A 25,135-nucleotide genomic window follows, 5' to 3' on the forward strand; every position below is an offset into this window, starting at 1 on the left:
TTATTTCTCTGATTAATGAACTTTGCAAATTAACCTCCGCCTGCTCCGTAATTTCGATTAGGTTTCAAAAAATCACTTAAGCGTATGTTTCCGCCACTCCTGAACCTATTCCAGCTGGATGGGCTGGCTCACTGTGCTGATCTCAAAAAAGATAGTGCCAGTCCCCTGACCTCTGAATTTACAATTAATTATTACATTCAGCACCCAAATTACCCCCAGTCTCCATGTGCATGGCTTTATCTCTCTGCACACACAAGCCTGGCTTTTAATTAAAGGCCCTCCAAATTAAATGAAAACAAATTCAATTATTACATCTCATTGGAACAGCTCATAGCCTTGGCTGACAGCACTTATCCAATGGGCATCCCCAGGAAAGCTCAGCGCCCACAACTTAAATTAATGTGCCTACTAAATGATTTTTCTTATCATTGTTTGAACAGATTCTTTGCCATTGGGTCAGCCCTAGCTGTGGCTTTTTCTGTTTATGGAAAAAAAAATGGAAGAAAGAAACAAATTCTGGTTTAGTACAATTTCTCCTTTCTTTATCTTTTCTGATCTCTCCAAAGTTCTTAGTCTTCATTTCTACAGGGAAAGAAAATGCTCTGCCCTCTCTCAGAGCCAGAGATGATTACTCTCCAATCTCCATAGGTTTCGAGGTACAGCGCAGGTACACCCCCTCCCCTAAATTTAGACACTTCTCCAGAGCACTAAAGGATGTCTAGGGGGACCATGTGTGCACTCTTAACTTTCCAAGCTGCCTGAAGTTAAGAAGAATGCACTCTGAATTGTGATTATTGTTGTGATGGATGGTAACAACAATTAATAACACGTTTATCAAAGGCTATAATACAGCCAGCATTGCAAATAACACATAATTAGACACAAACTCTCCACTATGGACCTTTTATGTAAGTAGAAGCAAGGCAAGCCCCAAACGAAAGGAGCAATAGAAATCAACTGACTGCCTAGAGGGAGGAAGCTTTTGCTTTTCTGATTCCTGGCCAAGGAAGGTCATATTGCTCCCTTGCCCGGGCCCTGTTGCCTAGGCTGCACTTTTGGCAAGGTTTTCTTTTGGGTGTGAAATCCCTTGGCTATGTGGCAGGTTGGACCTGGGCTAGAGGGTCGTAGGAAGGAATCATTTTGTTAGAGGCAGGAAACTGGATCTTTTATTGCTATAGGGACTGGCATCATCTGCTGGGGAAAAGGCTCCGAAGTTTTGGATATGGGTACAAAACAGATGCTGTTTTCTCTGCTGTTGGCCCCAGGCACCACTATGGAGGCAATGCTTTCACAGGCATGCAAACCAGACTCTGCAGAGGCACACAGCAAGGAGAGAGGCGAGAAATAGAGGTGGGTGGATTTGCATAAAGATGGGGAATTCACAGGTCTTCTATCTGTCTCATATCCCATGCTGTGGAGAAGATGGGGACCAAAAGAAAACACGTTAGATCAGCAGGGGAAAGCAAAACAGGAGAAAGAAGTGTGGGCAGAGGAGAAAGAGCTGCCATCCCAAGACTGTGGCTGCCAGACACCGTCTGCCTGGAGTTTCACATGCCCTGAATCTTAGCCCATATCCAAGAGAAATAAGAAAGAGTGCACAGAGAACTCAGCAGAGCAGCTGATGTCCTCTGAGACAGGGGACATTGTGTCCCTGTACTTAACACCCACCAGCCTCCCTCATGTCTCCTGGGGGCGGTCAACCAGCTGGGAGAGTAATGTATTTGAAGAAGATGATTCCCACTCTGTCCTGTTTTATATCCTTGGTTGAGCAAGCATCCTTAATAGCCCCCTTTCCTGCCTGTTCCATGTGCAGGAAACTCTGTCAAAGTCTCTTGGGAGGATTAAAGACCCTCTGAAGATGTCTGTAATCTGATTGGTGCATGGAAATACACACGCAGAAGGAAACTAAAATGTCAAATCCCATTTCCCGGTGGTGATTCTGATCATTTCTGCATATGTTTATGATTCGTCTTAGCACACCATCTAGCCATTATCTGCTTCGATCTTATTACTCTGCTCTAGACTGATCTTTACCAAAGTAGCGTCTGTGCCTTTGTTTATATTTTTGAAAATTTGAATAGCATTCCCCTCTAAAAAATAGTGTCTCTGCTATCTGGTAATAATTGAATCAAATGAAACACCAGCCTAATTTAAATGCCTCAATCAGAACAATATCAGCCTCTCTGGTCTTCAGTCATACTTTGTAGTTCCAGTGTTATTACTGGATCAGCCTCACGTTATCTTCAAGCTGAAAGAGGTGGTGTGTGGCCCGTGTGTAAGAGACTGCTGTGGGCCCTTGGGAAGTTCCTTCACTTGCTGTCTTCTTTGTGCATAAAAAGAGTAAGCATGGTTTGATTACCACCGTGACATCTCTGCCATGTGGTGTTGTGTAAGTAGTAGGTGTTTGTTTGTTTTTTTTTTCTATCTTAATTCTGGAAGGTTCCTCAGTGGGTTGAACTGTGTTCTCCAGAAAAATGTGTTCAAGGGTAACTTAGCAGGTCCTACTCATAAACCTGACTAATTTGAAAATAACTTCTTTATTAGAGTTTGTCAGGTTAAGATAAGGTCAAACCTTAGATAGATACTTGTAGATACTTGTTTGATAGATCTGTAAAAAGAGAGAAATTTGGACAGAGATACACTTAGAGTGGAAGACAATGTGAGGGCACAGATAGATGAAATGGAGAATATCATATGAAAGCAGAGGCAGAGATTGGAGTGATGTGTCTGCAACCTCGGTATACCATGTGTGCTGGGAAAATCCAGAAGCTAAGAAAGACACCGCACCAAATCTTTTATAGAGCTTCTAGAAGGAACTGTTTCCATCCAGCACTGGATTTTGGACATGTAGCTTCTAGGACTAAGGAAAGAAAAATATGTTGTTCACATTGTGCAGTTTGTAGCATTTGTAAACTCAGTAAGTATGCTCTACTACTTACCAAATACAATGTCTAGGAGAGTACTTGAAAGTTCAAAGGTCAATGGATATTTGTTGTGTTGGGTAGAACCCACTGTGAGATCACTAATCACTGAGACAAGTATAGAATTCTGGAATCATTTTAGCAGAAGTAGATAGAAGTAGTAGAAGTAGCCCATTTTATGTATTAACTCCTTGAAATTAAACAGAGTGCATTTGTCTGATTGAAATTTCTACTTTTCTTTCGATCACAATGTAAGGGGTAACCAGGGTGATGGCACTGCACCTCAGATTGCATTGAACAGTTTATCCACAGGGAGGGAGTTGCTGTCAGAGAGAAATCTCCTAGATTCACTGTGTCCCTTGCAGTCTGCCCCATATGCTCATCTTTTCCCACGCCATCTTGGACTTCCATCCATACAAATTGAATGACTTGAAACAAAGCAAACAAATTAGGATACACCATGTCAATCGGGGAAAGTATATGAACAAGATTGTGTTGGTCTTAAATAGAAATTCATCCATAAACAAAACATTCACCAAATGGGCTCTTGTGTGCCCATCATTGTACAACAAATGGGTAGGCTGGGGAATGGATCAGAGAATGAGAACAATGCTGCTTAACATCTTCATTACATCAGTACACTTAGATCTTGTAATAACTTCTAGATTTAGGTAAGTCGACTTCACAGATGAGGTAGCAACCTGATGGTCAGACAGAGAGTACAGAAGCCAGTTTGGGGCCAGTGTCTCTGGAGCTTTCTATCCATTGTCCCCAAATCATTCAGCTCTTATGTTTTCAGAGTTTAGAATGTAGCAGTAGAGAAGGCAAGCAAAGAGTGACCGCAGAGTCAGAAAGAGCTTGGTAGAATGTATAGCTTTTCCTGGGCTGGACCTCCACACAGAAAAGGGCACAAGAGAGAGAGGACAGAGCCAGGGGAGCATGCCTGATTCTCACTACCTCCCCTGTCATGATTGGCCTCAGGTGTCTGGTCTAGAGAAGCAGAGATGCTCCTGCGCTTTCCAGTTCCTGTAAATGCCTATTAGGCAGAAACCTCCATCATCCTCTGGGGCATTTTCAATGGAGAGACCAGAAAGCAGGGCCTGAGCACTGGTCTAGGGTTCTGGAAGCTTTCTCCCTTGATATCCTCATTGTCTGACCCCAAGGATCTAGTGCTTTTTAACCCCAGACATGGTCTATATTTTGTGGTAAGTAGGAAACTACCTCTTTTAATTCTGGGGGCTTTTTGATTATTTATAGTGTTTTCCCATCTCTCCCAACCCCATCCTCTCAAGTTAACTGGTGGGAAAGAATATCTCTTGGTCCCTTCAAAGAGATGAGATCCTAATTGAGAAACTGATTAGGAGAGAGCCATCATGTGCATGTGTGTTCCAAGTGCCCACCTTGTCTGTCTTGCATCTCCCAGGTGCTGAAATCTTTAGGAATCTTCTCATGCCTTCCTGAAGTTGATGAAGCCTGAATTGCTCATGGGCCAATTTACTTTAAAGGTTGGCAATGAGCATGTACTCTGTTATAGAAGCTGCATGGTTGCAGCACTGGGAGCTCTCTATGAGCCTTGTCTCCAGCTTTAGCAGATGTCTTGGAGGTGGCGTTTGAAAATCTTCTACTCTGTGAGTTCTTCACTCATTGAAGGCTTAAAAGATAAGACTAAAACCAAATGGTTATTTTTAGTAAGGAGGTGGTTGTGACAGGATGAGTGGGAGGGGCAGCATCAGGGAAACTAGACATGTTTCTGTCTGTTCCCGTCTGTGTGTGTGTGTGTGTGTCTGTGTGTGTGTGTGTGTCTGTGTGTATGTTTACTCTGTTGTTTATTGTGAGTGACTAACTCAAACCTCAGTTATAGTCAATCCAATCCCATCACTATCCAACTGAAACTTTCAGAGTGGTGACAATAATAACATCAGCATGACACATAGAAAAAGATAATACCTGGTATAGCATCCATTCCACCACATTCCAAGTGAGATCCTGAGCAAAAATGCAAACATTAATGCTCCAGCTCCCCCATTATAAAATGAAGTGACTTTTGAAAAAGTCAAGTATGTGTTAATGTTTTGCAAATTTTAAAATTTTTGTACAAAGCATAAATATGTTTGGCAGAAAATACACATGAATATTCCTCTCTTTTGAATTATTCAAGCTATATTAATTCATTAATTTGTTATGCTAATTGCACAGTTCCATTGTGATGTTTCTATACATGTATACCATACATTTTGATCTATTAGTCTCCTCTCCTTTTACCTCCTTTGTTTTTTAACAATTCTTTTAATGGATTTCATCATGACACAGTAGAAAGCATTTCTTTTCATTGCCTTCCAGTGGTCGGAAAAATAGTGTTTGATTCTTGTCTTAGTTTCTTGGAACTGTGTATGTTCACATCAGTTATTTCATTTTACTCATATATATGTATGTGTGTACATGTGTGTGCATGTGTGTGTGTATATGTACATATATGTACATGTATATATGTGTGTATGTGTACATATACAAATATGTATGCATATGTATGTACACACTTATATGTGCATGTGTATATGTATGTATATATTAGCTTATTTTTTCATGTGAAATTAGGAGAATGGTTAGTGTGAAGAGTTGGGTCATTACTTACCAGAGCAGGGCATGTAAGTAACTTGTCTTCTAGATCCTACAGTTTGGACACAGGAAAGTAATTGGGTGCTGGAAAGATAAGGTAAAGAATCCTGTGAAAAAATGTTAGTTTTTTTGTTTGAGAAAAATAAGGCATTTTCAGAGCATGAGGCTTAACATTAATTATGGGCAGCTTTCATAGCAACTTACCATCTGAGGAGGCCTAAGCTGAGAGGTGACAGGCATGAAGGGGAAATCCAGAGGCCCCAACACTCAAGGCAAAAGGCACTTAACAGAGTGTCTGAAACCACTTTACTTCAGTGTTTCCTTTAAGAATGTCCCTTTCCTGTCTAAAAGTGACCAACTACTTTTTCGTTTTCTTTTTATGGTATTAGGTTTGAACTCAGGGACAAGGTTTTCACTTGGCTTGCTTGCTCACCTGGCACTATACCACTTGGGTGATGCTTCCAGCCTGACCTTTTGGTTGGCTACCTAGAAATGGAGCCTCCAAGTCATTTCTTGCCTGAGCTGGCTTTGAACTGTGATCCAACAGGTCTCAGCTACTTGAACAACTGGGATTAAGCTATGGGTCACTGGTGACTGACTCCATCTACTTCATTTTATTCTGTTTTCATTCAAGTTTTTTTTAATAGGTTGTGGGGCTTGAACTCAGGGCCTGGGTGCTGTCTTTAGCTCAAAGATAGTGCTGGACCACTTTGAGTCACAGCTCCACTCCCAATGTTTTTTGAGTGGTTAGGTGGAGAAAAGAGTTTCAGGGGGATTTTTCTGCCTGAACCGGCTTTGAACTGTGATCCTCAGATCTCAGCATCTGGGGTAGCTAGAATTATAGGTGTCAGTTATTAATGTAGCAAATTATAGATAGATGTTGTAAAATTTAACATTTTAGCCAGATTTTGTTTGTTTTTGTGCTGCTCCTGGTGCTTGAACTTAGACCTTGGGCATTGTCCCTGAGCTTCAAAGCTAGTGCTTTCACCACTTGAGCCACAGCTCCATTTTCAACTTTTTGGTGATTAATTAGAGATACAAGACACATGGACTTTTCTCTCTGGGATGGCTTTGAACTGGGATCCTCAGCTCTCAGCCTCCTGAGTAGCTAGGATTACAGTTGTGAGACACCAGTGCCTGGTTCATTTTAACCAGTCTGGTGGTGCAATTTGGTGGCTGTAAATACATTCACATTACTAGTACCATCACCATCACCAATCATCTCCCGAGCTGCAGAAAGTTGTTTCTAGAAGAAAAATAAATCATTCCTGATCTTTTCCTGTGCAAGCCCTTGAAGAATGTAGTACACCATAGGGCTGCAATTTTTTTTTATCTCTCTCCCCTCTCTTTCTTGTTGCCCTTTACTTAGAAGTGTGAAGGTCATCTTCAGAGAGGTGTGGAACTTGTAGATGGCTTGGGGAAGGTGAATAAATGGCTGGTCTTGTTCTCTTGAAGAGAAGAGACCATGGTGATGGCTCTGGATTATCTGTAGCAATTAAAGTCCTGTCCAACTTAAATTTCCTACAAATGTGCCTAATTCATTTCCTCCCTTGAGTCTAAGTTAGAAGATACCATTTCTGCCTGCTGGGCATCCGAAATGTGTGGGTGAGAAAAAGCTGTACAGTCATGGGAAGGAGCCCATGTGGACTAAATGAAAGATCTAAAAATAGTTGAAAGGAAGAACTCTCCAAAGTGCAATTTTGAAGTTCTTCCAGATGAGAGGTGGTCTTCTGACTTCCCTTAGACCAAGTTTTTTCCTCCTTGGTTTGCAGAGAGGTCTATCTACCTTGCCAAGTGCAACACGAAACATCCCAATGCATTCATTCACAGATAAATGCATACAAGCATTTTTATTCATTCAACAAGAAATATACTTTCCTAATCTGGTTAAAGTGTTCTAAAATTGGATTAAAGAGAAGACAAATCTAGAAATAAAGAGCTGTGTAAGGGAGGAGAAACCTAGTGGGTACTTTAGAAACTGCTCTTCTCTTAAGAAATTAAATTTGGAGCTAATGGTCATTTATATCCATCCTCTGCATCCTTTATTCAAGATCTCCCTCTTTGTTACTTATTCATCTGGAGGAAAACAGTGAGGGGTGGGTGGGTGGACTGTGTATTTGTCCTGTGGACTCATGAACACTCTGTGTAATGGCAATGAGGTTGTTCTGCAAAAGCATCTATAAGAGAGAATAATTGGGTAACAGTGATAATAAAGAAGGGATGGAGCTGGGTGCTGGTGGCTCATACTGATCATTTTCGCTGGTCAGGAGGATCTTGGTTCAAAACAAGCCCAGGCAGGACAGTCTATGAGACTGTTATTTCCAGGTAGCCACCCACAAACACTAGAAGTGGAGATGTGGTATAAATGGCTAGATGCTAGCCTTGAGAAAAAAAATAGCTAAGGAAAGTGTCCAGGTTCCGACTTCAAGCCCCAGTACAAGGACAAAAGAAAACAAAGAAGAGATGATTATAGCAGTTATTAAGGACTTACTATATTCCCAGCATTTTACTAATCATATTGATTTATTTTTACAATTTACTTATTAAGTTACTGCAACTTAAGAGGCGAAACATACTGCCCTGGTTCTGCAGCTAGAGAAGAACGGTGTTCAAACCCAGTTAGGTCTGTTTTATTTTATTCCTTTATATACCATCAGTAGAAATGTAGATCTGACCTAGTTCTGCGGAAAATCTTCACAAATTAAAAATGCAAGGTATTTCCGTATGTGCAAATGGAACTAGAAAAGTTAAGTTGATGAGTGGGGTGGGGAAAGGTGGGGCAGAATGATGGAAGGGATGACATTGATCAAGATGCATTGTGCTTCATAAACTGACATGTGAAATTGAAAGCCCTTTGTAAATTACTTAAAGATAATTAAATAATTAGAATTAAACAAGATAATTTTCTCTTCTTTACATGATAGTTCCTTCCCCAAATCTCTTTCTACTGAGGAGAGGGATTTAAAGGCAATCATATCTGAAATTATTTCAGATATCAAAAAAGTAAACAATTATGTAATTAATTGTCAAGATTCTAAGAATGAGCTATTTTAACTCCGTTGTCTCTGCCTCTTTGTGTTTTAGTTCTCAGGGATTGCTATGTGCACACAGGTACAGTTTTGTCCTATTTTTCCTTGAGAAGGATTGTTTTTTGACAGCAATATATATTTTAGCATTAAAAATTTTCCAGGATGGACAGAAAATCTATACTCAGGTAATTTTTTAATTGTCAAGGTGATATACAGAGGGGTTACAGATACATAAGTAAGGTAAAGAGTACATTTCATGTTCAATATTCCCTCAATTTTCTCCTATTTTCCTTTCCCCTCCAACACTTGTAAAACTTGTACCAAGTTGTACAGATCATTTCCAACATATTGTCTTGTGCATATTGCTGTTGCATTGATTTGCTCCTTGTCCTTTGTCTCACCATTCTGTTGTTCCTCTTCCCCTCCCTAATTCAAATAAATGTATATACAATACCAGGGTACCAAAATCAAATACAGTGACAGGGGATATACCATAAGGGGAAGAACATGATTCCCAATACATATGAGGGAAATAGGACTAAAGAGAAAATTAGGCTTGGTGAGGAGTGGAAACACAGTAAGGAGGTAAGAAAGAATTTCTTGATGTTTGCACTGCTTTTCCTTGAAAGTATGTGTGTGTGTGTGTGTGTGTGTGTGTGTGTGTGTGTGTGTGTGTGTGTCTGTCTGTCTGTCTGTATGTCTGTCTGTCTGTCTGCATGGTAGGGGCAAGTTCTTCTGTCAAGAATTCCTAGGCAAAGGCCTGAGGAATGATTTATTACTTTTTGGTCCCTGGGTATCTTAAAATGAGCTAACAAAGATATTTAGGTTATTTAAAACTTATAAAATTACCTCATTCTATCTCTTCAGGTTGTTATTTTTCTCCCAAAGATATTTGTAGTCTTGTACTTCGTTTTTCATTGAGATAAGGAATATATATTTATAAAGGTGATGGAGCTAGAGGTGTGGCTCAAGTGGTAGAGCATCAGCCATTAGTGGAAAAGCTAAATGTGTGTATATGCATATGTGTGTGTGTGAGAGAGAGAGAGAGAGACAGACAGACAGACAGAGAGACAGTAAGAGAGAGAGAGAGGCTTCGATTAAGCCACAGAACACACATACATTCTCTCCCTTACCTCTCTCTGTCTCTGTCTCTGTCTCTGTCTCTGTCTCTGTCTCTCTCTCTCTCTCTCTCTCACACACACACACACACACACATACACACCACACACACACACACACACACACAAACATGATGTAACATCAACAAGTGTTTTTTTTTCTATTGTTTTTCTGGTGGACAGAGAAGAAACATGCCATTCAATCACTCTTGAGACCCTTACGTTGGGCCAAACATTGTATCAGGTATATAGCCTCAAAGAGACCCTCTCCCTAAGGGACAGGAGAGTACCATATTTTCAAGGTTTCCTTTGTCCTACACCAGGCAGAAAATGATATACATTGACATAACAAAGAAGCTAGTTTCTGAAAGGCTCCACTAGATAGGCTCAAGCCATGCCAGAGGTTGCGTCAAGGATAAATAATGATCAGAGACAACACTTGGAAGTAACAGTACAAGGGGTCTTACTGGCCAGGTGGAAGGTCAGAGTTCCATGCTAGCCAATGCCATTTATTAAATATACCAATGCTTGGACTTGTCTCTCCATTAGGAGCCAGCTTTCTCTAGTATCAATGGCGGCAGATAAGATTCCTGATCACAGACAGGTTTTGCTGTAGCATGCCCTTGGCAACAGAAGGCAGGGGTGACAGCACAGGGCTGGATACATTCAAATTCATCATTGCTGCTAGAAAACATTTTAGAAAACATGCCATAGTAATGATGGGTAAAGGCATCATCTGCCTTGGAGAAATGCTGTCACTGCCTCAGGATTTAATGGAATGCTGCTACCTTTACATAGGATCAATATGAGACTTGGCAATTGAACAGCATTTCTGTATCTTTTTTAAAAATGGGGTTGAAGGTATTTTTCCACTCTGTCACTCAACGCCCTTTTTATAAATCCTGGTGATTGCAACTCCACACCATCTTTCTCGGTAAATTTTTGCTTAAGTTTCGTTCCAAGGAAAATGCTGTCTTGACTGATGAATTTGTATGCTTTCTGTTTTTAGAGAGCAGGCAACATAAGCCAATGTCCTTTCCATTTGCTTTCTCTAGCACAAATTCAGAGCCAAATGCATTACCCAAGTGTTTCTGCTCTATTCAGGTATCTGCAATATCCCCTCCTCTAATCTCTCCTGATGATCGGTTTTACATATCCTAAAAAGACGTGTTTTAGACTTCAGGGATGAAGTCTAAGCTATAGCTACCATACAAGTCTAACTGATAACTTTCTTTTTCTGTATTTTACTAATATGGATGTCTTCTCATCTTCCTAGCTGATGCAACAAAGCAAGCTTGATTCTTGGGGGGTAGAGCTTTATATTGTGCCTGATTTAAAAAAAAAATAGCCAGGTGTGAGTGACTCATTCCTGTAATCCTAGCTACTCAAGAGTTTGAGATCTGAGGATCATGGTTCTAAGCCAGCCTGGGAAAGAAAGTCTGTGAGAACTCTTATCTCCAATTCATTAACAAAAAGTCAGAAGTTGCCAGGTGCGCTACTCAGGAGGCTAGGATCTGATGACTTTTGTGCCAAGCCAGCCCAGGAAGGAAAGTCTGTGAAACTCTTTCCAATTAACCATCAAAAATCCAGAAGTGGAGTTGTGGCTCAACTGGTAGAGCACTAACCTTGACCCAAAAAGCTCCTGGACAGTGCCCAAGCCCTGAGTTCAAGGCCCAGGATTGGTAAACTCACACAAAAGAAGGCCAGAAGTAGTTGTGGCACAAGTGATAGAGCACTAGCCTTGAGTGGGAAACACTAAAAGACAGTGCCTAGGTTTTGAGTTCACTTCTCAGCATTAGCATATATTGTTTTAATTAAAAATAAAAATATAAGCTAGACACTAGAGACTCCCATCTGTATCTTACCTATTTGGGAGCATGAGATCTGGAAGAGAGTGCTTCAAATCTAGCCTAAGTAGATAAGTCCAAGCGATTCCGTATTCATCAAGACGCTGGAGTAGAGATGTGGCTCCAGTGATACCAAACCAGCCACAAAAGCAATGTGAGCAAGCAAGCTGAGCAAGTGTGAGGATCTCCCAGCACCCACAAAATAATAATTAAAAGTATAGATAAATGGAAAAAATTGAATGCTGATGACCTCATACGTCTAGATTTGGAAGGAAACTGAAATAGTCATAGACATTGTGTTTGGAAAGTATCAGCTCACCAACATTTCCCTCCTTTCTCCACTCACATTCACTTGGAAATGACACTTGGACATGGAATACAACTTAGAACTAATTATTACAACCCTTAATTTCAATAATTGCTCCACAATCCACTTGTCCAATTGCATGGAGCTCCATTGTGCTCATACTGTGAGGTAAGAATGGCTGTCTGTTCTTTCCTAGAATATTGAACAGGCTGAATGGGGACAGGGCTAAAGCCTTCCCACAGATTTCTATGTTACAGCAGAATCTAAATTCCTCACTGAATCTGTTAGTGTCAAACAGATCTGAGTTTACCACTGCTTCTGAACCCTAGCCCACATTGTAATCATCGGCAAATGTTTTACTCCAACTTTGGTTTCCTCATCTGCTGAATGAGAGTAATAGTTATATCTACCTCTTAGAACTGTGTGAAGATTCATTACATTAATTTATGTATTTAACAGAGTGCCTGTCATATGGCAAATAGAACTAAGCTTCTGAAAATATTTATATGTAATCTGAAAAGAAGTTTAGCCTTTGATTCTTTTGGTACATAATTTGATGACTCATTTGAGCATTATATAATCTCAGTTCTTTTTTCTATCTTCACTTATTTATACAGGTTTGGAAAAATTACTGAATTTCTTTGACTATTAATCTCCTAATCTCTAATAGAAAAAATATAGTTCTAAGGTTGTTGAAATGTTAAATAATCTTCGACATTTAAGAGAATTTTAACACTGGGTCTGGCATAGTGTTGAGCTTGATGAATCTTGGTACTATGACAATATTTAATATTATTATTAATAATAAGGAGATATCTGTCAGTACTGGAGTTTGAACTCAGAGTCTCACACTCATGGCTCATTCATGGCTGCCTGGGCTGGCTTTGGATTGTGATCTCCCTGAATCTCAACCTCTTGAGATGCTCGTATTACAGGCATCAGTCACTGTCCCCCAAGAACACTGGGTCTGAACGTGCACTGAAATTCATTCTACATTTTCTAGACTTCTTTCATACATTCCCTAACAGTTTCTTCCAGGAAAAAGTGTATTCTCTGAATATATCCTATTTTTTGAGAGGATTTCTCTGAGGCTGTACAGATCACTTTGAGTAGCAGTGAGTGGGTACATGGAACTAGAAGGTAAAGACTGGCTGGGTAAAGGCAGTTTGCTGCCTAATGCTTCCAATTTGAATATCCTAGCACTCTTGGAAGACAACTACTGATAAGTTCTGGGCACACTGGGAGACCAACCACAATGACAGAAGACCCAAAGGGACATTCAGGTCTCCCCTGGCTTGCAGAAACAATGCCCCAAGGTCATTTGTAGACAGGAATGTGTGTCTGAGGGGCCCATCTCACTACATGGAAGCATTTACATTGGCTACCAGTCTATGTCTTCTCAGCAGGGCACCATGGACCTTCCATGTCTTCACATAAAGCCATCCATTGGGGCATTGTTGATGATTCACTGCTGATCTCTCTCTCTCTCCCTCTCTCTTTCTCTCTCTCTCCTTTCTCTTTCCCTCTCTCCTCTCTCTCTGTTGTTGTCTCTGTCTCTCCATCTCTGCTCTGTCTCTGTCTCTCTATCTCTTTCTCTCTTTCTCTCCTCTCTCTGACCCCCAAACTTCTTCCACCTAGTTGCCCAGGTGGGTAAGACTTCCTCTGCTACATCCACATGCTGGGGAAATTGGCTGGCTCTGCTAAGTGTGATTGGAGCCGTTTGTTTTTAAGCTGCACATAAGCATCGGGTGAGATTTACAGCACTTTCCTTCTTGCCGAATCGACCCACTGGGAGCCATTAAAGTTTTATTGCTCTCTGCAGTTGCCTGGCCAGAGTGGAATTGAGGGGGCCTGTAGTTGGAAAAGCTTTTTCTTCCATTGGCTTATTCACAGGGAGTATTGAGGGGGAGGAAAAGATGACTCTTTTGTTCGGGCTCCTTATTTTGGTCCCAGTCCTTTTCCAAATTGCACTAAACTCTTGGCATGGCTATCTCAAATAATTTGTACTTCAAGCTAAGCCTTCTCATTCCATCAGGACCTTCCTAAAGTTCCACCTTCTCCAGGTAATCTTGTGTCTATCAAATGAAAGACTTTTCCAACAGTCTCTTTACCTCAGCTGGCTGTACCTAGCCCTTTTTTTATTTTACTGGTCATCATATCAGATACTTATTTATCTTCAGATGACTCACCTCTTCAGATTGGGTCATGAATACTAAAATTGTAGAATCTTACACCCAGGAGAAGTAATAGAAATTCCTTGATTCACCATTAGTAGTGGCTTGCATTGCTTATGTGAATTACTAGTGCAATTTTATGCTTGTCTGGAAGAGTCTTTGTAGGAGGTGCACTCCTGCCAGATTTACAAATCACTGCAGTGATGACTTCAGCTTTGCCCACATCTCATTGGGCACTGGCTGAAATAGGCAGATATTTCTTGATTTCCATTGGAGGGAGACATGTCCATTCATTAACAACTAGTAATCATCATTATTGCATACTTACTATGAGCCAATCACCATGGAAGCTCCTGAGATAACCCAGCCACCACATCTGCATCTATGGAGCTTACAGCTAAGCACAGAAGACTGAACACAGAATAAGATTCTCTGACTGTTCCTGAGAGAGAGGTTGCCGTGGGCTGTAGGATCATTTATTGAACTGTGATGGCCAAGGCTCACTCAAAATCTATCTTCAATACCTGAAGACAGTATATGACAAAAATAGGAATAGTAATAACAATAAGGTTGGTAATTGTGCTCTGAACATCTGTTTCATTTAGGTATTGCTCTAAAGGTACAGATTATTTCATTTCATCCTGATAAAAATCTTGCAAAGTAGATTGTAGCTGAGTGTTATCTACAAAGAAGCCAGAACTGCATGGAGATACATTGACTGGCCCAAGGCCATACAGTCAGCAGGTGGCTGAGTGGGGCCTGGAAGCCAGACTGAAGCCTTACAGGATCATGGATTCTCTTTCCTCTTTCACTGAAAATCTGTCAGCCTTGGGAAGGTTTGCAGCATCATATGTTGTTCTGTGTAATTCCAAGCTGCTATTTAGTGTTGCATACATATGTAATTGCATTTTAGGGATGAAAGCTTTGGATGGGGTATAAGATTTTATCATCAAGCGTATGCATTTTGACATGCATGTAAACCTTGAACGAAGTCTCCCCCAGAAGGTCTGCTTGGCCCATCGACATCTCTAATATTCTCCAGGTTTACTGGGGATCCCTGTGTTTGAGAGCCAAGTACTGCAAACTACCAAGTATAAATCACCTGCGTGCCTCAGTGTTCTCTTATATAACATGAGGACAAATGAAAGGACCTACTATACACACTTAACATGTGAGAAAATTAGAAGAGGACACATCTAAAGTACTAATTGATTGTGTCTGGCACATAATATATTCTTAGTAGAAATTTGCTCTTAATATTGCTCTCCTATGCAAAGCCATTCATGCATATCCCACTTTTAGTGTCATAGGACAAGGGATGTCATTTTACAATAATGTCTCTGATGTTCTCTGTCACAGAGGAAGAAAGCCATGTGTCCCAGCTCTGAAATTGACTGAGCCGAGTAGAACAGAGAGCTGGAAACACCCCATTACAGTAGAGGTGGCCATCTTCTGATTAGGATAGCGCCGGTATGTTCAATGTTCTCTCAACCAGGACTTCTTTGGATTAGCATTTGTCATTCTGAGGCTGCTGGAACATTTGGTTACAATTCCTTAAAAATACACTTTTCCTAATCATGCAATTTATTTCTCCTTCTCGCCCCCCTCCCCCGAGTTGTTCCTATAATGTAAACCATCCAGAACGCTTACAGTAGACCATGTGCGTGGATCCTTTCTTACTGTGTCAAGTTCTTTTCAAGTTCTCCCCCTCCCTCCCCAGGGTGGAGAGGGCACTGGAAGGAGTTCTGGTACTCAGACTTGAACTCAGGGCATCAAGCTCCTGCTTTACTCATGGTTGTTGCTCTACTACTTTAATCACACCCTTTCCAGCTTGTGGTTATTTAATTGAAGATTTGAAGATATGTCTCTTCAATTTGTCTTCCCAGGTTGGTTTCAAACCATGGTTTTGAGACTTCAGTCTCCTGAGGAGCTAGGATTATAGATGTAAACCACCAACATCTAGACCTTTCTTACTCTTGACACACATCAATGGCCTTTTACAAGAGCAGAACTCCAACCCTTTCTCAAGCACCCTGAAATTTCACCCTTCCTAGATTTCTTCCAAGTTTAAAATGAAAAGGTGGTGCTGATTCAACTATGTGTGACACATCATCGTGTTTATGTGTGTGTATGTGCATCGCCTGGGGTTTACAAATCTATTTCCCTCCAGCCTATTAAGAACCGCATAATTATAAATATAATTATTGTAATTGTAATCATGATTGGACTGCTTTTTGCTGGTCGCCAGCCACACAATCAGGCAGGTTGACTCATGGTACCAAGCCTGATAACACATTCACTTTAGAACTTCCTAAAAACCTCAAAACCCAGCAAGCTCCTTGAAACCTCAACAAGCTCTAACCATAGTAGTATGTTACTCACCCAACACTAGGGAACCTCTTCCTGACTATGGGTCTGTGCATAGGTTATTCCTCTCCTGACCATCAAATGTATCACTTCCATCAGAGATAGGAGTCTCTCTGGAAGTTTCCACATGAGGAAACGTACTTTCTAAATGTCTTCTCTGACCCCTATCTTTGGTTTAACTCATAGTTCTGGTCTCTCGATATGATCATGTCAGGTGTTGGTTTTATAGTCTTGGCATCTTTATTAAATCACAGGCCCTGTTGATAGGTATCCTGTCTGCCTTGTTTATTCTGTATTTCTACCTAGGGAAATGCTTTGACTATAGCACGTCATGAATAAATATTTATAGAATAAATACAAACATTGAAGGAAGGAATTAATCAACGAGGCTGGTGGTGAAGAGGGATAGATTAACTTCCTTGGCTTACACATCTGGCGAGTTTGTTATCTTTGCATAGGGAACCCTGGGAAGTGGGTGAGTTCCTTTACCTATTTGGCACCAAGGGTCTAGCTTAGCCACAGGTAAAGGCAGGCCTGCTCCACAAGGTCTGTGATTTACACACATATATGTGAGAAGTCATGTCTCACATGCAGGTCTGCTGGCGGTGTTTCCTTCTCTGTCCTCGGGTTTCTGTGTGCACACTGATCTCATCAATGGCACTCTCCTCGTATTTTTCCTCAATCCTGGGACTGGATCCTACATGGTGTGCTGCAGAATAGCGAGCTGCACCATTCCTCTGGGAGGACAGAAAAAGCCCAAATGATAGGCAGAATATATAGATTGAGGCAGCAGTCTTCCAAGCTAATCTACAAGCATCCCTTTCCTTTACCTGAGACAGGTGGTGGACAAGATGATCTCTGCACTAGGGGCATTTCTGATCACCTTGTCATGTTCATTTCACTGGGTGAGGCTCCATGATTCAGCATTGACCAGGCTCCTCTTCTCACCAGCAGCCCAGTGGGGAGGGAAGTACAGCCTCTCAGAGAAGGGGCCAGGGAAGAGGACCGACGTATGGGCATATGTAACAAGCCATTCTTTAGGTTTCATTTACCGCACTTGTTCTTTGAACCAGCGAAGGAGAAAAGTTAATCTCAGAAAACAGGAGCAAAGGAACTGGGAATAGGCTTCTAAACAATTATAATTTGGGGTCATCACATTGAGTCTAAAGGAATGAGCTATATCTGTTCGAAGAGAGCAGAGAATCACGGGGCTAAGGAATGCAGGGAGCTGTCATGAAAAGGAAAGAGAAAAGATCCAGCCAGCATTGGGGATTGAACTCAGGGTAGTGTTCCTTAGCTCTTCCATTAAGGCTAGTGCTCAAGCACTTGAGACACACCTCTATTGGTGGCGTTTAGGTGGTTAATTGGATATGAGAGTGGCATCAAGTCTCCTGCCTGGGCTGACTTCAAACATGGATCCTTAGATCTCAGCCTCCTGACTAGTTTGGATTACAAGAATGAGCCACTAGTGAAAGAGCTGGGAGCTGGCCAGTATGTCTTCTAATTTAATTACTTCTCTCTCCCTCAAATTGTTTATGGTACACTAGGCTATTAAATGCACCATAAGCAAACAGTTCTTGAAAGAGGAAGTGGATTTATTTGTTTAGTTACCACTCCGACAAAAGTCTATTTCTTCCGCTAATTAAGATTCCATTCCCTAATTTAAATGTTATGCTAATTAAAGTATAATTCTGAGAATGGTAAAAAGAATTGAAAAAAAAAAAGATGACAGAAGAAAAAAACCTGGGTTGGCCTTTAGGAATTACATTAAATTTATTGCATTGTAACAATGGTAAGCTGGGTAATTTTTTCATTTGCCTCCCATTGGTGTATGGTGTCTGCTTATTCACATGCATTCTAACACTTCAGCTCATTAACACACACTCCCTCCTCCTCTTTAATGGGAGTTTTCTTGTGGTGGTTTGAGATGAGTTGTGAGTTAGATCCTTGAAGCAATGTTTAGAATTTCTTCAGATGGGCCACACAGAGTGTTACAAGCTGCTGCATGATTTGATGTTTAGTGAGAGAGAATGGGGGGGGGAGGGAACATCTGGGTTTCTGCTTTGTAACCACTTTTGGAGCCAAGTTTTTGTTGCTCCGATGTCTCCATTCTCTCTAGAAGAGTATTTTGCAGGAAACAGACAAAATATATTTTACGGAGAATTTTTCTTAATTGAGTTAGGTGTGAGGTTTTTGAGCATCTACTCTGAGATTGAGGATGATACCAAGGGACAGGTTATCTTGGGACAACCACAAACAATCATGACCAGGCCCCCAGGGCCCCCACCAGTCCTAGGAAGTTCTCAGGAGGATTTAAATAATACATGCTGCCAGACGCTGGTGCCCAGGTCTGCATTTCAGCCTGCTTGCAGGACAGTTTGAAGAGACATTTAGAATAAGGCACAGGGGCTGTGGGATTTTCTTTTGGGATAAGCAACAAGAGCCAAACTTGACAGACATGAAGCTAACTTAACAAAGAGTCAGTTGCATCTCTATCTGATTTTCAATGCCATAAAGAAGAATTGTAGAATGGAATCCTTTTTTCTTCTGGTAGTGTCTTTCTTGCCAACAGTTTGAATGAGATATGAGTTCTAGTGCACGCGCGTGCGCGCTCGCGCACACACACACACTCACACACACACACCACACACACACACACACACACACACCACACACACACACACACACACACACACACACACACACACACACACACACACACACACACACACACCAGGCCTTAATCAAAACTAACTTGACAGTTTCTTCTTTTCCCCAGCAATTGGCTTATGAAAGGAGAGGAAGGAGTGGGGGGGGGGCAGGTTGGTGTGGGCAATGGGGGATGGGAAATCAGTCCTAAGAAGTTAGCTTTCAGCCAGGCCCCAGTGGCTCATGCCTGTAATCCTAGCTACTCAGGAGGCTGAGATCTGAGGATCATGGTTCAAAGCCAGCCCGGGCAGGAAAGTCCGTGATACTCTTATCTCCAATAAAAACCCACTAGAAAACCGGAAGTGACATTGTGGCTCAAGTGGTAGCGTGCTTGCCTTGAGCTGAAGAGCACAGGGACAGCGCCCAAGCCCAGAGTTCAAGCCCCACGACCGACCAAAAAAAAAAAAAAAAAAGTAGTAGCTTTCTTATGCATGGTTGTGGGAAAAATTGGAAAGTCTCCGAAGTCTCCTGAAAATTGGATACAATGTTGCTAATTTCATTCCAGCAAAGATAGGCTAGCATTCTATTACCACTAAGGTGACTCAGGAGAGGTCAAATAGGAGCTGCAAGAGAGGGTTACAGTGGCTTCAACACTACAGCAGGTTGTCAGTTTGTTTGAGCAGGCAGAAATGCACTATGTGATTTTTTTTGTTTCTTTTGTATGTTCTTCCCCCATGTATAACCCCCATTTTTACTGTTATTTAATTCTGGTGTCCTGTATCTTGTATATACATTTTTATAATTTGGGAAGGAGAGGGGAAATAACAATGCTGAAACAAGGATATAGGTTGACCCATTGTAGCAATGAGATATATAAGACACTATGTTGAAAACAAACTTTACAACTTGGGGGTAGGGGAGGGAGGAGTTGGGGATGTGGAGAGGGAAGGGATGGGAAAAACAAAGGATCTGAAGGGAAGGGAAAAACAAAGGAGGGGCTAACAACACTCCGTAGAAAAAGTGCTCATTACCTTAGTCATGTAACTGTAACTCCCCTGTACAGTATTTTTACAATAAAAATATAAAAAAAATACTATAGCAGGTAAGCAGAGAACAGGACCACACTTTCCTTGGGCTCCATCTACATGTCCTCCTATGCTCAAGGAAGAGTTGTCACTGTGTCTCAGTGTTCTGTGGGTCCCCTTCTCTGAATTCACAGACGCTGGACCTCTTGCCTAGGGCATGCAAAATTGCCTGCAGAGTTGTTGTTTTTTGTTCATAGACGGTAAGATATGACTTGGAAACATAACTGAGTCTCCAGCAAGGGACTGTACCTTCGTGTTTATTTATAGCTCACATTGAGCAGCTGATTCCCACCATACTAAGGTTTACAGATCTAAGAATCTTAAATGATGTTTAGTTTCAGATACTTGTTCCCAAACAAATGCCCCCAGAGATACGTGTTGAAGATGTACTCCATGCAATGCTTTACCTGACTTCAGATGCAACTTGAGGTTATATTATGTGAGCAAATATTTATTGAACATCCACTAATATGACAGGCTCTGTGCTAGAAACAGAGAAGCATGTAATAGCCACAGAAACAAAATATAAGTTGATTCCTGCACTCAAATACCAGACATTAAGAGAGAAGTTTGTGTTGGGTGCCAGTGGCTCATGCCTGTTATCCTAGATACTCAGGAGGCTGATATCCTTGGATCACAGTTTAAAGTCAGCCTGGGCAGGAAAGCCTGTGAGATCCTTCTATACAATTGACCACCACAAAGCTGGAAGTGGCACTGTGTCTCAAGTGATTGAGTAAAAAAGCTAAGAGACAATGTGCAGTGTTCAGGCCCCAAGTTCAAGTCCCAGGACCAGCACCTCCCCCCCCAAAAAAAAAAAGACAAGAAAAAAAAAAAAGAGGAAAGTCTGTGTGTTGATCAGCACCGAGTAGATCTTAGATCCTGTGACAAAGTTCCGATCTTTGCTCAGACCCTGCCCAGCTCTATGACCTAACCTTTTACAATTGGAAGAATGCTATGATCAGGTTCGTGTCTTAGGAGGACCATTGTGGGGGCTAGAATATGGGAGAGGATGACCAGTTCCATGTTCAGTGTGGGCTCAAAAGCACTGAAGAAATGATATTCTAGCCGCAGAAATCAGATCCCTGACTTCCTGCTTACCTTGTGTAAGTGCAGGATGAAGACAGAGGAGTGGAGATAGCTCAGGTGATTTGTAACTCAGAGGAATACCTAGGAGGAAGATTGGGAAGATGGCAAGAAGAAATGTAGCTCCATGGAGGTGGGGTGGGGTGTGAGTTGTACGAAGGTCTCCTTGGTGCTTGTGTTATATTTGGGGCCTTCAGTTCTGTGCTCTCTGCCCAAGGAGGTCACTTAGAAGAGATGTGATCAGAAAAGCTACCCAGGAGTGGGATTCTGGTGCTTGTTTTAAAACTCTTTTCATAAGAAGTGAAATAAAGCTTAAGAGCTGCCCTCCCCTTACCCGTGAGACCTCTCCTTTGTTGAGCTGGGTGGAGTAGGGTGACAGAATATCGATCTGTGGGAGATATATGGGAGAAAAAGCCCTCATTGCCCACTGAATCAATGCTCCCTTAAAGACAGCAACAAACAGGATTAGAGGTTGAAAGACATTTATTGAGGGGCAAATCTGAGTGTATGTTTTATTAGTCAGTCCCAGTACTGGGTTTATAGAAATGCCCAGCTTAGACACTGCCAACAGCAATAAATCAGGACTTTCTTCTTTGCTGGCCGCTTGGTCAATGATAAGGGGGCATGTAACCCTAGGCCAGAGGACGGAAGGAAGTGTTGTTTTCAGACCATCTGGGGTGGCCTGGGGGCTGGAGAAGGGGAGACAAGAGAAAATGATGGGCTTTCTTGTTCAGTCAGTCACAGAGAAGATCAAACATATCCATTGCCTGGGTAGGGGCCTGTGGGCTTGAACAGAATCAGGATATTCCCCACGCCTTCTGCCAAAACCATTTGCCTAACCTTTTGCCTGACTGATTCTGAAGCTATCCACACAGCTGGTCATTAATTGGAGGACAGAGTTTGATTAATGAGCATTATGCTAATGTGGGGTCAGGGAGCAGATTATGTGCAAAGGACCCAAACAGTAAGCCAAGTCAGAAGCAATAATAACACCTTCCATCATGCCGCCTCCCAAAATAAGTTGGCAGCTGGTGGTAAGTGGAGAAAAAGCATACTGATGAGATGGCACCCACCACCCCGCACTGGTTTTCACCCACGTGGTCTGTAGTGTTTCAGGGCTTTGATAGCCAACCACAGAAATTCCTGATGAGCAAAAATAGTAGGAGAAGCTGCTGACGAAATGCGTGTGATGCTCTCTGTAAAAATGGATTGAGAGGGCAGGACATTCAGGAATGTGAAGAGCTTATCATCTACCATCTCTAGGTGAGACTTCTCAGCTTAGGATGGAGCCAGGCAGTTTGGAACGAATCATCGGTGTTTGAACTTTAAGACATAGATTCCTTCAATGTCGTGTGAGTTTATGCTGGGGTGAGTAGTTGGGATGAAACACACACACACACACACACACACACACACACACACACACACACACACACACACACACACACACACACACACACCATTATTGTGAGGTTTGGTGTATGCCTTTGTTTTTGGTTGGACTTTTTGCAAAGAATTAAATGACAGTAAACAACAAAATTATCAAATTGCATAGAGTAAAACAATCTGGGTGGTCAACATGTTGAAGAAAGGAGTCATGATTTAAAAGATTTTTAACTGCTGAGAATAATTGATTACATAAAAATGAAAGAGGAACTAAAATGAACACATATAGTAACTTTAAACTCTTTAAAAATGTGGGCTGAGAAAGGTCTGATTGGATTACATTTGGAGGGGGCAAAAACCAAGGTATTAAAAGCTCAATATGAGAAGAAATTAGAACCTCCCTTTCCCTCGGCCAATAAATAAGAATATTTATTACAAATTATCAACTTTAATACAAGGATAATGCTTAAATGAAGGAGATGGTAATTTTAGTCTTTCCAAAGACCATTCAAACTGTGGATTAGTTTGTTCTCTTTAGGGCATGACTTGAGAGTTATATTGGCACCACGATTTTATGTAACGAAATAAAGTCTAGGAAGGTGAAAGAAACAATAAAATTCCTATCTGAAGAAAAATGGTTGAAAGGACTGCAGGTATTTAATTTGGAAAAGAAAAGACTTTGGGGAGATGGGGTTTGCTTCCAAAACAGTTGAAGCACAAAAGGAAAATTGGATAAGCTGTATGGCTTTCCGTGTCAGAATAAAAGATGATGCTCAGGAATTGTAAGGAGACAGATCTTAGTTCAATATGTCATTTTAAACTTTTTAACAACTACCAATCAATGTTCAGCAAGAAAGGAACTCACCCTGAAGGTCTTGAATCAACTGTCTCCAATTCAAAGATACTCTTTACCCAAGATTCACCTGTACTCTGGGGGGGGCATCCTCTTTCCCCTGGTCAATCTGGCTCTAACTGGGAAGGAGAAGCCACATTAGGTATTCCAGGTAGAGAGAATTTAATCAAGGAAGTGAGTTGGAAATATGGTGAGCAAAACAGTAGAGAACACTAAGAGTTGTAGCCCTGTGTCGGGAAATAGTATATGGACTATAGGTCAAAGGTTCCTGCTGCTGTCAGACCCAGGTGGGGTCTAATTTCTTTTATACTTTGATCTGTTCTCTGGTTGGTTGTCCTTATTATAATTAGGTACTTTGGAAGGTAACCTTTTTTTGGTCAGAGCCCATGACATTTTGATTGGTTGTTAATGCTTAATCAGGAAGTCTTTCTGCAAATCCTCTTCCTAGGGTCATGACACTCAGTCTTAAAGTGCAGGACAGAGCACAGAGGAGAAATGCATCACATCACAAGCATTGGTGACCTGTCAGCCTCTGCCTTCATACACATGGGTACAAGAAATGCCACTTCCTGCCTCAACTAAATTCATTCTTCATTCACCAGCCACACCAAATCCTAGCCCTCAACACAGCACATTCCACCTGTAAGAAATCCCACCCAGGCACGTCTGAACCTCACCCCCAGTGCTCTTTTCTGTTCACACTGACATTTACTCTTGGCTGTGGAAATACTCAGATAGCATGCTCCTTCCTTCTGCCCTTTGCATCATTTCTTTCCTAGCTTTTCTTTACTCCTTCCCCTCCCTTTCTACTTTTCTTCTTATGCTACAAAACTTCCTTGTTGCCCAGGGGAGTTCTGTAGATAATCACACCTAAATATCTTTCATGCTAGCTCCATTTTCTACATTTCAAATATAAACAGATTATTGTTGTTATTGCTGTTTTGCATTAGCTAGTTTAATGGTGGGGTCATTTTCTGGTGCTACTCTGTGGCTTAGCCCTGATTTACTGATTTCCTAATTAGTCCCTTCACATGTAATGGAGAAAATTTAGAAAGAACGAATAACGGAAAAGGATTAAAATAGCTCATATATAATCTTGCTTGTAAGTAATCATCACTAATCAAATGTTTAAATATCCTTCTAGTCATCTTTCTATATTCATAAACCATAAATATGTATATTTAAACAATTATATCTATAATATAGTTTTTGCACATGTATCTTCGTAGTGATAAATGGTTTTCAAGTCTTTTATGTTGCAAATTTTTGGTAATTTTTTATATATCTGGACATTATTTCTATCACAGACCATCCATAGTGAGTTTAATGTCTGCCTAGCACTATTTCATAGGATTGTACCATCATCCATTTAAACTAATTGCCTATTAGTGGAAATTTGTTTCCCTACAATTTGCTATCATTAATGTTTGTATACCATAGAATATATTATTAAACTTGTTCTTATTTATCATAGAATGAATTATTCATATTTTCTTTTTAACATATTTATAACATTTTAATTGCCACAATGACTAATATTTTTATTTGATAAGGCAATGGTTTAACAAAAAATCATTGTCCTTTTCAACCCTTTGGTAAGCCTGTGGTCTTTTACTGAATCTGAGTCAATCTGCCTCTGCTTCATCCAACACCTTCTTCTCTAGATCTTGTGTAACATACAATAAATCCAGCTTACTCTC

The 25,135-nt window shown here is 41.1% G+C and overlaps 1 protein-coding gene and 1 long non-coding RNA gene across 3 annotated transcripts in view; one reads left to right on the forward strand and one right to left on the reverse strand.

The window, feature by feature from the left end:
* The window catches only part of Opcml (opioid binding protein/cell adhesion molecule like), a 1,269,678-nt gene that overhangs the window by 143,726 nt on the left and 1,100,817 nt on the right, over positions 1–25,135 (forward strand). The gene's annotated exons all lie outside the window — the stretch shown is intronic.
* Positions 1,157–11,942, reverse strand: LOC138838766 (uncharacterized). Of its 2 annotated transcripts, XR_011375743.1 has the most exons (5): positions 11,550–11,942; positions 5,554–5,621; positions 4,322–4,586; positions 3,204–3,349; positions 1,157–1,411 (listed from the first exon to the last, which is right to left on the reverse strand). It is a non-coding gene; the product is annotated as an uncharacterized lncRNA (long non-coding RNA). The 2 variants fall into 2 exon arrangements; XR_011375742.1 differs by lacking the exon at positions 3,204–3,349.

The sequence above is a fragment of the Dipodomys merriami genome, unplaced genomic scaffold (genome assembly GCF_024711535.1).
Source record: "Dipodomys merriami isolate MVZ:Mamm:240054 unplaced genomic scaffold, mDipMer1.0.p SCAF_29, whole genome shotgun sequence".
Lineage (NCBI taxonomy): Eukaryota > Metazoa > Chordata > Mammalia > Rodentia > Heteromyidae > Dipodomys > Dipodomys merriami.